The sequence below is a fragment of the Salvelinus alpinus genome, chromosome 28, assembly GCF_045679555.1.
Source record: "Salvelinus alpinus chromosome 28, SLU_Salpinus.1, whole genome shotgun sequence".
Classification (NCBI taxonomy): domain Eukaryota; kingdom Metazoa; phylum Chordata; class Actinopteri; order Salmoniformes; family Salmonidae; genus Salvelinus; species Salvelinus alpinus.
The window spans coordinates 14500060-14512188 of NC_092113.1; the positions used below are offsets into that span (position 1 = coordinate 14500060).

General features: G+C 44.5%; 1 long non-coding RNA gene across 1 annotated transcript in view; it reads right to left on the reverse strand.

Annotated features, from left to right (window-relative positions):
• Positions 1 to 232: 232 nt before the first annotated feature.
• Positions 233 to 12129, reverse strand: part of LOC139558035 (uncharacterized) — a 35138-nt gene continuing 23241 nt past the window's right edge. Inside the window, exons 2-3 of the long non-coding RNA XR_011671529.1 lie at positions 3930 to 3971; positions 233 to 736 (exon numbers count right to left, since the gene is read on the reverse strand). This is a non-coding gene — a long non-coding RNA (uncharacterized lncRNA). The remainder of the gene's footprint in view (positions 737 to 3929; positions 3972 to 12129) is intronic.

Here is a 12129-nt window from a genome sequence, read left to right on the forward strand (position 1 = left end):
ATAAAATATAGGAATAACTGGAGATATGTTGGTTGAGTGGGGTTATATGTATTATTACTAAACTCTGTAATATGATAATTCTTCTGTATATATGTGTCTGTTTATCGAGTGGCCGTCCACAGGTAAGCCTACAACAGGAATATAAATGTGAAAATATGGATCAGAAAATATGAAATAAATTGAATATATGAATTGATATGAGTCTGAATTTTGTAGGCCTGTCTACCTGTTACCGAATAAATAACAACATGACTAGAAATGTGATCACAAAAAAAGCATATCACAACAAAATCACACTCAAATGCACACACAAGCACAAATACACACTTTATTAATACAATTCAACCCTACATTTTGAGCACCTGGTCCCTGCGGCACTGAGTCGATCAGGTTTGCTGTCCAAGGCAGTTTTTGGCGATGGTGAGCTTCATCATGGGGGAAATCTGAGCTTGTTAGAGAGATGGAGAGAGAAAGAGAGAGAGAGGGAAGGGGAGAAAAGAGGTGTGTCTGCACTCTGTCAGAGAGTTCCCCATGCTCTCTATCAGAGTTGAGCTATCTGGGGATCTTGCCCATTCTATTCTGGGACACCACTGAGGAAAGCACATCCCAAAGTGGTCCTGGACCTGCCCAACCACACCAGGGAGGGGATGCCACCGTCTCTCTCCATTGAGTCAAAAGCACATCCTGCATAGTCACTGACTCACTGGGTTGACCTTCACTGCTCCGCCCCTCAACGCTTTCATGAGGATTATATACAAGGTATGAGAGCGGAAATAGAGAGATAGAGAGAAGAGCGAGAGAGAGAGGGGGGAAAGAGAGGCGAGAGAGGGGGAAAGAGGAGAGGAGAGGGAAAATCAGGTTAAACAGAACATCTCATTCCAAAATCATGGCATTAATATGGAGTTGGTCCCCCCCTTTGCTGCTATAACAGCCTCCACTCTTCTGGGAAGACTTTACACTAGATGTTGGAACATTGCTGCAGGGACTTGCTTCCATTCAGCCACAAAAGCATTAGTGAGGTCGGGCACTGTTGTTGGGTGATTAGGTCTGGCACGTAGTTCCAAATCATACCAAAGGTGTTCGATGGGGTTGAGGTCAGGGCTTTGTTCAGGCCAGTCAAGTTCTTCCACACCGATCTCGACAAACCCTTTCTCTATGGACCTCGCTTTGCGCACAGGGGTACTGTCATGCTGAAACAGGAAAGGATAATCCACAAACTGTTGCCACAAAGTTGGAAGCACAGAATTTTCTAGAATGTTATTGTATGCTGTAGCATTAAGATTAACTAAGGGGTCTAGCCTGAACAATGAAAAACAGCCTCAGACCATTATTCCTCCTCCACCAAACTTTACAGTTGTCACTATGCATTCGGACAGGTAGCCTTGTCCCGGCACGTTTCCACTGCTCCAAAGTCCAATGGCGGCGAGCTTTACACCACCCCAGCCAAAGCTTGTTTGCCAATGTTTGTCTATGGAGATTGCATAGCTGTGTGCCCGATTTTATACAACTGTCAGCAACGGGTGTGGCTGAAATAGATGAATACACTAATTTGAAGGTGTGTCCACATACCTTTGTACATATAGTGTATCATGGTTGGAAGAGGTGAGGATACTGTTCATGGAAAAGCATCCATGTTATCATCTCAACGTACACTGCAGTATACACATTTACACAACACATATGACAATATACTAGGATGGAGGCCAATAAAGAGTACACACACAAGCCCATAGAATACACGCTGACAGAGACTGGCTGTGAGTTATGACCAGGTCAAACGGCTGGTAATTAAAGACAGAGTGACACGTTAGTGTGGAGCGGTGGCCATGCAGTCACAAACCCCTCCTGTCTGTTCCCGACTCCCCGCCTCAGTGATGGGTCAACAACCCATGACGATGGTAGGAGACGAGGCTCATCCAAGCTGCACAGTTATGATACCCTGTCTCTCTGACAGTGATGAACGGACCATCCCATTTTTACGATGTCCCGTGTGTGTTCAGTGCACTTGAATACCTAGCTACCCCTCCCCAGTCCTGAGTTGTGTGTGTGTGTGAGTGTCCGTGTGAGTGAGTGAGAGAGAAAGAGAGAGAGGCATATCAGACCTCAATAGTAGAGTAAAATCACATATATATGTTTATACAGTAAATATATATTTTTTACCTTTATTTAACTAGGCAAGTCAATTAAGAACAAATTCTTATTTACAATGAGCAAGAGGCAAAAGGGCCCTGCGGGGACGGGGGTTGGGATTAAAAATACAAATGTCTGACAAAACACACATCCCGACAAGAGAGGCACAACAACACTAAATCAAGAGAGACCTATGACAACAACACAACATGGCTACAACACATGACAACACAGCATGGTAGCAACACAACATGGCAGCAGAACAACATGGTAGCAGCACAAACATGGTACAAACATTGTTAGGCACAGACAACAATACAAAGGGCAAAAAGGTAGAGACAATGATACATCACGTGAAGCAGCCACAAGTGTCAGTAAAAGTGTCCATGTTTGAGTCTTTGAATGTAGAGATGGAGAAAGAACTTGTTCCAGTAGCTAGCTGCAGCAAACTGAAAAGAGGAGCAATCTACGGATGTGTGTGCTTTGAGGACCTTGAACAGAATGTGACTGGCAGAATGGGTGCTGTATGTGTAGGATGAGGGTTGAAGTATCTCAAAAAGGGGGGTGTGAGACCTAAAGAGGGTTTTATAAATAAACATCAACCAGTGGGTCTTGCGCCTGGTTTACAGAGATGACCAGTTTACAGAGGAGTATAGAGTTAAATTATGTGTCCTATAAGGAGCATTGGTGGCAAATCTGATGGCCTAATAGTAAAGAACATCTAGTCTCTCGAGAACACCCTTACCTGCCAATCTATAAATTACCTCTCCGTAATCTAGCATGGGCAGGATGGTCATCTGAATCAGGGTTAATTTGGCAGCTTGGGTGTTAGAGGAGCGATTACGATAGAGGAAACCAAGTCTAGATTTAACCTTAGCCTGCAGCTTGGATATGTGCTGAGAGAAGGACAGTGCACCATCTAGCCGTACTCCCAAGTACTTGTGTGAGGGGATTACCTTAAGCTCTAAACAAGGGGTTCCTAAAACCTTTTCAACCTGGGACCCAATGAGAAATTCTGTGTTTTCCTGGGACCCAAGCTTATGAAAACATGCAACTACATTGTAAATATCGGTACATTTAATTTCCATTATGCCTAAAACAAATGCAACATAGACAAAAACAAATAACAATGAAATACCCATATAATTAGAATCATATCAATTCTGAACTGGAATAAACTGATTGATCACATCACAGATGTTTAACAGAACACACAGACACAGACACAGACACACACACACACACACACACACACACACACACACACACACACACACACACACACACACACACACACACACACCACACACACACACACACACACACACACACACACACACACACACACACACACACACACACACACACACACACACACACACACACACACACACACACACACACACACACACACACACACACACACAACCCTGACTCGCATAGGTATGTGGTGCCAAACTGGACCAGAACATCTGCTGCTTTCTCTGCCAGGCAGGAGACCGCTTCCTACTGTAGATGAGCAACCCAGTCCTGTGTGAGTGTGTTTGCCTCAAAAAGCATATTGCTGCCATTGCTTGCTTGCAGTGTCACTAAGGTCTCCATCTCTTGCAGACTTAGTCCTACTGTAGGTCTGATGAGGACACTCCTTGAAAGGCATACCTCACCCATTTATGTTTTTGAGATCTCATTTTTTGCTGCCCCCTCACCCAAAAGAGACACACAGACATCCCTCAGGCAGGGTTTGATGAGATCCTCACCTATACTCTGGGTTTCCTTGCCTGGGCAATATTTAGGCTCACCTGGTATGACGCTTTGAGGATAGCTCTGTTCCCTTTGAATGCCTGTAAGAGAAAGCATTTTGTCAGCTGTGTGTGTGTGTGTGTGTGTGTGTGTGTGTGTGTGTGTGTGTGTGTGTGTGTGTGTGTGTGTGTGTGTGTGTGTGTGTGTGTGTGTGTGTGTGTGTGTGTGTGTGTGTGTGTGTGTGTGTGTGTGTGTGTGTGTGTGTGTGTGTCTGTCTGTTCTGGTCTACATACAGTTGATGTCAGAAGTTTACATACACCTTAGCCAAATACATTTCCACTCAGTTTTTCACAATTCCTGACATTTAATCAGAGTAAAAATTCTCTGTCTTATGTCAGTTTTATTTGAATAATTTTATATTCTTCATTCTTTATTTTAAGAATGTGAAATGTCAGAATAATAGTAGAGAGAATGATTTATTTCAGCTTTTATTGCTTTCGTCACATTCCCAGTGGGTCAGAAGTTTACATAGACTCAATTAGTATTTGGTACCATTGCCTTTAAATTGTTTAACTTGGGTCAAACATTTCGGGTAGCCTTCCGCAAGCTTCCCACAATAAGTTGGGTGAATTTTGGCCCATTCCTCCTGACAGAGCTGGTGTAACTGAGTCAGGTTTGTAGGCCTCCTTGCTCGCACACGCTTTTTCAGTTTTAAATTTGTTTTATTTCACCTTTATTTAACCAGGTAGGCTAGTTGAGAACAAGTTCTCACTCACAACTGCGACCTGGCCAAGATAAAGCAAAGCAGTTCGACACATACAACAACACAGAGTTACACATGGAATAAACAAACATACAGTCAATATTACAGTAGAAAAAGTCTATATACAGTGTGTGCAAATGAGGTAGGATAAGGGAGGTAAGGCAATAAATAGGCCATGGTGGTGAAGTAATTAAAATATAGCAATTAAACACTGGAATGGTAGATGTGCAGAAGATGATTGTGCAAGTAGAGATACTGGGGTGCAAAGGAGCAAGATTAATAAATAAATACAGTATGGGGATGAGGTAGTTGGATGGGCTATTTACAGTTGGGCTATGTACAGGTGCAGTGATCTGTGAGCTGCTCTGACAGCTGGTGCTTAAAGCTAGTGAGGGAGATATGAGTCTCCAGTTGCAGTTCGTTCCAGTCGTTGGCAGCAGAGAACTGGAAGGAAAGGCGACCAAAGGAAGAATTGGCTTTGGGGGTGACTAATGAGATATACCTGCTGGAGCGCGTGCTACGGGTGGGTGCTGCTATGGTGACCAGTGAGCTGAGATAAGGTGGGGTTTTACCTAGCAGAGACTTAGACGGTCTTGAGCCAGTGGGTTTGGCGACGAGTATGGGCCAGCCAACGAGAGCGTACAGGTTGCAGTGGTGTGTAGTATATGGGGCTTTGGTGACAAAACGGATGTCACTGTGATAGACTGCATCCAATTTGTTGAGTAGAGTGTTGAAGGCTATTTTGTAAATGACATCGCCGAAGTAGAGGATCGGTAGGATGGTCAGTTTTACTAGAGTATTTTGTCAACATGAGTGAAGGATGCTTTGTTGCAAAAATGGAAACGCCGATTCTAGATTTCATTTTGGATTGGAGATGCTTAATGTGAGTCTGGAAGGAGAGTTTACAGTCTAACCAGACACCTAGGTATTTGTATTTGTCCACATATTCTAAGTCAGAACCGTCCAGAGTAGTGATGCTGGACGGGCGGGCAGGTGCGGGCAGCGATCGGTTGAAAAGCATGCATTTAGTTTTACTTGCATTTAAGAGCAGTTGGAGGCCACTGAAGGATAGTAATATGACATTGAAGCTCGTCTGGAGGTTAGTTAGCACAGTGTCCAAAGAAGGGCCAGATGTATACAGAATGGTGTTGTCTGCGTAGAGGTGGATCAGAGAAACACCAGCAGCAAGAGCGACACCATTGATGAATACAGAGAAGAGAGTCGGCCCGAGAACTAAACCCTGTGGCACCCCCATAGAGACTCCCAGAGGGCCGGACAACAGGCCCTCCGATTTGACACACTGAACTCTATCAGAGAAGTAGTTGGTTAACCAGGCAAGGCAATCATTTGAGAAACCAAGGCTGTGGAGTCTGCCGATAAGAATGTGGTGATTGACAGAGTCGAAAGCCTTGGCCAGGTCGATGAATACGGCTGCACATTATTAATGTCTCTTATCGATGGCGGTAATGATATCATTTTGGACCTTGAGCGTGGCTGAGGTGCACCCATGACCAGCTCTGAAACCAGATTGCATAGCGGAGAAGGTACGGTGGGATTAGAAATGGTCGGTAATCTGTTTGTTAACTTGGCTTTCGAAGACCTTAGAAAGGCAGGGTAGGATAGATATAGGACTGGAGCAGTTTGGGTCTAGAGTGTCTCCCCCTTTGAAGAGGGGGATGACTTTCCAATCTTTGGGAATCTCAGACGACACGAAAGAGAAGTTGAACAGGCTAGTAATAGGGGTTGCAACAATTTCGGCAGATAAGTTTTAGAAAGAGAGGGTCCGGTTCTGCCTGCAAATTTTCAGTCTTTGAGGTCAGGGCTTTGTGATTGCCACTTCAATACCTTGAATTTTTTGTTCTTAAGCCATTTTGCCACAACTTTGGAAGTATGCTTGGGGTCATTGTCCATTTGGAAGACCCATTTGCGACCAAGCTTTAACTTCCTGACTGATGTCTTGAGATGTTGCTTCAATACATCCATATCATTTTCCTCCCTCATGATGCCATCTATTTTGTGAAGTGTACAGTCCCTCCTGCAGCAAAGCACCCCCACAACATGATGCTGCCACGCCCGTGCTTCACGTTTGGGATGGTGTTCTTCGGCTTGCAAGCATCCCCCTTTTTTCTCCAAACATAACGATGGTCATTATTGCCAAACAGTTCTATTTTTGTTTCATCAGACCCGATGACATTTCTCCAAAAAGTACTATCTTTGTCCCCATGTGCAGTTGCAAACCGTAGTCTGTCTTTTTTTATGGCGGTTTTGGAGCAGTGGCTTCTTCCTTGCTGAGCGGTCTTTCAGGTTATGTTGATATCGGACCCGTTTTACTGTGGATATAGATACCTTTGCAGCTGTTTCCTCCAGCATCTTCACAAGGTCCTTTGCTGTTGATCTGGGATTGATTTGCACTTTTCACACCAAAGTACGTTCATCTCTAGGAGACAGAACGCGTCTCCTTCCTGAGTGGTATGACGGCCGCGTGGACCCATGGTGTTTATACTTGCGTACTATTGTTTGTACAGATGAACATGGTACCTTCAAGCATTTGGAAATTACTCCCAAGGATGAACCAGACCTGTGGAGGTCTACAATATTTGTGCTGAGGTCTTGGCTGATTTCTTTTGATTTTCCCATGATGTCAAGCAAAGAGGCACTGAGTTTGAAGGTAGGCCTTGAAATACATCCACGGTTGCACTATCAGTAGCTAGTTGCACTATCAGTAGCTAGTTAGCTAACTTGCTTTGGCTAACGTTAGCTAGCTAGCTATTAGCTGTGTAAAAGGGCATAGTTTCTAAAATAAATCACATACTATGTGAGATAGTACTCCCTTTTTTCTGCTTACCATCACATGGAAAAAATGACAACAATGCCTTGCTAGCTGACTTACTCTTCCACTGTTGAAGCACTGTTTCCTGAAGCATTGTGCCCTGTTCTGAAATAACTCCCTGGGTTTACCATCATGCTGTGGGTGTTTAGTCAGGATGTGTCATTTTAATTTGTTAGTTTTGAGAGAGTCATTACTAAGACCTTCCCCGCACAAAATACATTGCGCTCCTCGTTATTTCTCAACGTTTGTATAAAACAAGGAGAGAGAAACTAATCGCGGTATTTGCGTTTCATGACGATTGAGCTCAGTCAGAACTTGTGGCTAGCTTGAGTCCATTCGATGTTAGCGGTGAGTGATGGAGAGAGGGAATGATAAATCAGTGGCTGACAGCACATCAGCTGCTGCTGAACAACAGTCCGGAGTGATCTTCAAGAAAACTGCCGAAAACAGATCCGGTAAATGGCAAAGCACACGGGCATCTCCCTCCCACTTGCATAGCTGCCAAACTGAGAGACACCGCTGCTAAGCAGAGAGTGCACTGAACAGAAAGCACAATTGCACTTGGTCAAATCAATTCCAGTAATTAATGAAATAATAATACATTTACTCTGACACGTCTCGACCCACCATTAACAGGTCCACGACCCTCAGAGGTAGTAATCACACCAGTGGGGGGGGGGGGGGGGGGGGGAATTATTTTTACTGAACCACATGAGCTTTTTATGTCCAGTTGTTCAGAACAATGTTGAGGGCAGAGAAAGCTTGTTGGACATGAAGAAAGCTTTGTTGTAGAGTGTTTAACACACGGGGAGGGGACAGCTGGGTATAAGACTGTATCATCTGCATATAAACGTAAATTGAGAATTGTTAGGCCTAGGAACGAGCCTTGAGGTTCTCCTTTGGTGACAGGCAGTGGCTGAGACAGCAGATCTTCTGACTTTACACACTGCACTCTTAGAGAGAGTTAGTTTGCAAACCAGGCCAAAGACCCCTCAGAGACATCAATACTCCTTAGCCGACCCACAAGAACGGAATGGTCTACCGTGTCAAAAGCTTTGACAACATTGCTTAGAATCAAGGGCAATGGTGACATCATTTAGGACCTTTAAGGTTGCACATCCATAACCTGAGCAGAAACCAGATTGCATACCAGAGAGAATACCATAGACAACAAGAATGCCAGGCAGTTGATTAATACTTTAATCCCAACACTTTTGATAAACAGGGCAAGATATTGGCCTATAACAATTAGGATCAGCCTGATCTCCCCTTTAAATAAAGGGCGCACCGTGGCTGCCTTCCATGCACTGGGAACCTCCCCAGAGAGGAGAGACAGGTTCAAAAGGTTAGAGATAGGCTATGATAGGGGCCGCAACCTTATAGAAGAAAGGATCTGAACCATCTGACCCAGATGTTTTTAGGGGTCAAGTTTAAGGAGCTCCTTTAGTACTTCAGACAGAAACTGTATAGCGGGGCAGAGGAAGAAACGGGAGAAGCATCAGGGCTAGTCGCATTAGAAGGGCTGGGGGATGAGGAAGTGTTAGACGGGCATATATAACTCAGGCTGCTGCTCCGTATTATATGACAGACTGCCAAGTGACCATAGTTTCGCTAGGGAGACAGACAGTGAGGGTCCTTTCAGCCATCACCTTGAACCGGGCCAGCCGATGAGATTACTTCATGCACACACACCATTTTTTAAAATTAATTTCTGAATGTTATTCCTTCATATTTACAGACTGACTTCAGACAGCCTTTATTTATCTTTCTGTAAACTCAGTGGTCAGTCTCCAGAGATCATGGAACATGTTTATTTCTGGTTAAAGGGCTTCTTCAGTTTACCAATCCCTGGAAGCAAGTGGTCTTTTATCTGGGCAGGGAAAAGTTTAACTTACTCAGTCTGTTAAAGAGAATAAAGTCCTCCATGGGTCGAAAGTCTACCTCAACCTTTGATTTAGACATTTATAAGGTACACTAAAACAAAATTTGAACAGTTTACTACCTACTTATAAACCCGTTAAAACACAAAAAAATATACATACTTTATATGTTTGTTAAATATAGTTTACAAAGTGCCAAAATGACCACACAATAATAACCATTATATTTTGTAACAGTAGTAAAAGTCAAGTGACCACCATGCAATTCAAAGATACAGTATAAGTGCAAAAGTATGTGGACAGACCTTCAAATTAGTGGATTCGGCTATTTCAGCCATATCCTTGGCTGACAGCTATATAAAATCGAGCACACAGCCATGCAAACTCCATAGACAAACATTGGCAGTAGAATGGCCTTACTGAAGAGCTCAGTTATTTCAACGTGGCACCGTCATAGGATGCTACCTTTCCAACAAGTCAGTTCATCAAATTTCTGCCCTGTTACAGCTTTCCCGGTCAATTGTAAGTGCTGTTATTGTGAAGTGGAAATGTCTAGGACCAACAATGGTGCAGTCGCAAAGTGGTAGGCAACATAAGCTCACAGAACGGGACCGCCGAGTGCTGAAGCACGTAAAAATAGTCTACCCTCGGTTGCAACACTCACTACCGAGTTTCAAACTGCCTCTGGAAGCAACTTCAGCACAATAACTGTTTGTCGGGAGCTTCATGAAAATTAGTTTCCATGGCCAAGCAGCCGCACACAATGCGCAATGCACAGATCACCATGCGCAATGCCAAGCGTCCGCTGGAGTGGTGTAAAGCTCGCCACCATTGGACTCTGGAGCAGTGGAAACACGTTCTTTGGAGTGATGAATCACGCTTCACTATCTGGCAGTCCGACGGACAAATCTGGCTTTGGCGGATGCCAGGAGAACACTACCTACCCGAATGCATAGTGTCAACTGTACAGTTTGGTGGAGGAGGAATAATAGTCTGGGGCTGTTTTTCATGGTTCGGGCCCCTAAGTTTCAGTGAAAGGAAATCTTAATGCTACAGCATAAAATGACATTCTAGATGATTCTGTGCTTCCATCTTTGTGGCAACAGTTTAAGGAAGGCCCTTTCCTGTTTCAGCATGACAGTACCCCTGTGCACAAAGTGAGGTTGATACAGAACTGGTTTGTTGAGATTGGTGTGGAAGAACTTGACTGGCCTGCACAGAGCTCAGATCTCAACCCCATCAAACACCTTTGGGATGAATTGAAAAGCTGACTGCGAGCCAGGCCTAATCACCTAACATCTCACTAATGCTCTTGTGGCTGAATGAAAGCAAGTCCCCGCAGCAATGTTCCATCATCTAGAGGAAAGCCTTTCCAGAAGACTGGAGGCTGTTATAGCAGCAAAGGGGTACCAACTCCATATTACTGCCCATGATTTTGGAATGAGATGTTTGACGAGCAGGTATCCACATACTTTTGGTTATGTAGTGTATCTCCGTGAGTCTTTATGTAGACTCTACTCATCAGGGCCCATTGGCAGCCAGTGAGAGGCGCGTACGGGGGGCGATGGGGGTAAATACATTCACACTGTGTGGCTTTCTAATGTAACTATTAATTGAATGAACGGAGCGCGGTGTCTTGATCCTGGTCCCACGGGACCGTGAAATGAGCGAGGTGTGTGTGTGGTTCCGGCGGTGACGACCGAGTGGCAAGCCGCCCCGTAAGGACTTTTACACCATAGCCTAATTAAACCTCCACAGAATAACAGTCACCTTATTAATGGCGTAACACCGGAGCCGTTAACGAACGATAACGTTATCGTGATCAATGGCCTTCATTAGTGAGCTCCAATAACGCTGCTCCTCCCTAACTTAGGGTAAGGCAAAAATGCAGGGTGGTCGAAAGCTCATTTCGGGGAGTGGCAGTATGTTAAGTTTTGGGATGGTGTGTTTACATATTTATGGGAGCAGGGATGTGATCTAATGGATGATGATGATGGTACTGATAGGTTGGAGGATGGGCACTGTTGAACCAACCGACTGATGACCGACCCAACCCTTCCTCTCCTCTCGGTCTTAGGTCAGCCTGTGAGGGCATCTTCAAAGCGGTGAATGGCGCAGTGATTTCCTTTGGCTCTCCGGGCTGCTGCTGACACTCCTAAAGATCAGAGGTAACTGGGATATGCTCTTCCCATTCCCTCAGCAAAACCTAAACCAATGTATAATGTTCACTTTGGGGAGTTATAGAGTGTGTACGTAACCCTTTACGCTCAGTGTATGCATTGCTGTTTTTCCCTCCGTTATAAAATGTGTAATTCATATGTGGATACTAGATTTACGGATGAGCAGGCAGGCACATATTTCCCCAGATCCCCTAAGGGCATCATAGCTGACTCATGTCATATTTACTGTGGAATTGATTTTTAAACACGCTCTCCTTTCCATCCCTCTATCCGCCCTGAGACATTGATCTCTTTTCTTGTCGCTTACATCCCGCTCTATTCTCCTTTTTTATTAAAAGAAACAAGAAGAAAGAAAGGCAGCATCTCTCTTTGTTTTATCCTCTCTATATTCCCTCTTCTCTGTCCTCCATTATTACCCCACCCCCACTGGAGGTACCTGAATGTAAACAAGGAGGGATGACTAGAGGGGCTGGATGAGATAGGGATGGAGGAGAGAGGGACAGGGAGAGGTAGAAGACAGGAGAAGAGTGCAGGCACCAGTGGTTCACCTCTGGGAGTGATTGCCAGAAATCAGAAAGTGCCAGTGTGCAGAGCACTTCCTTGGGG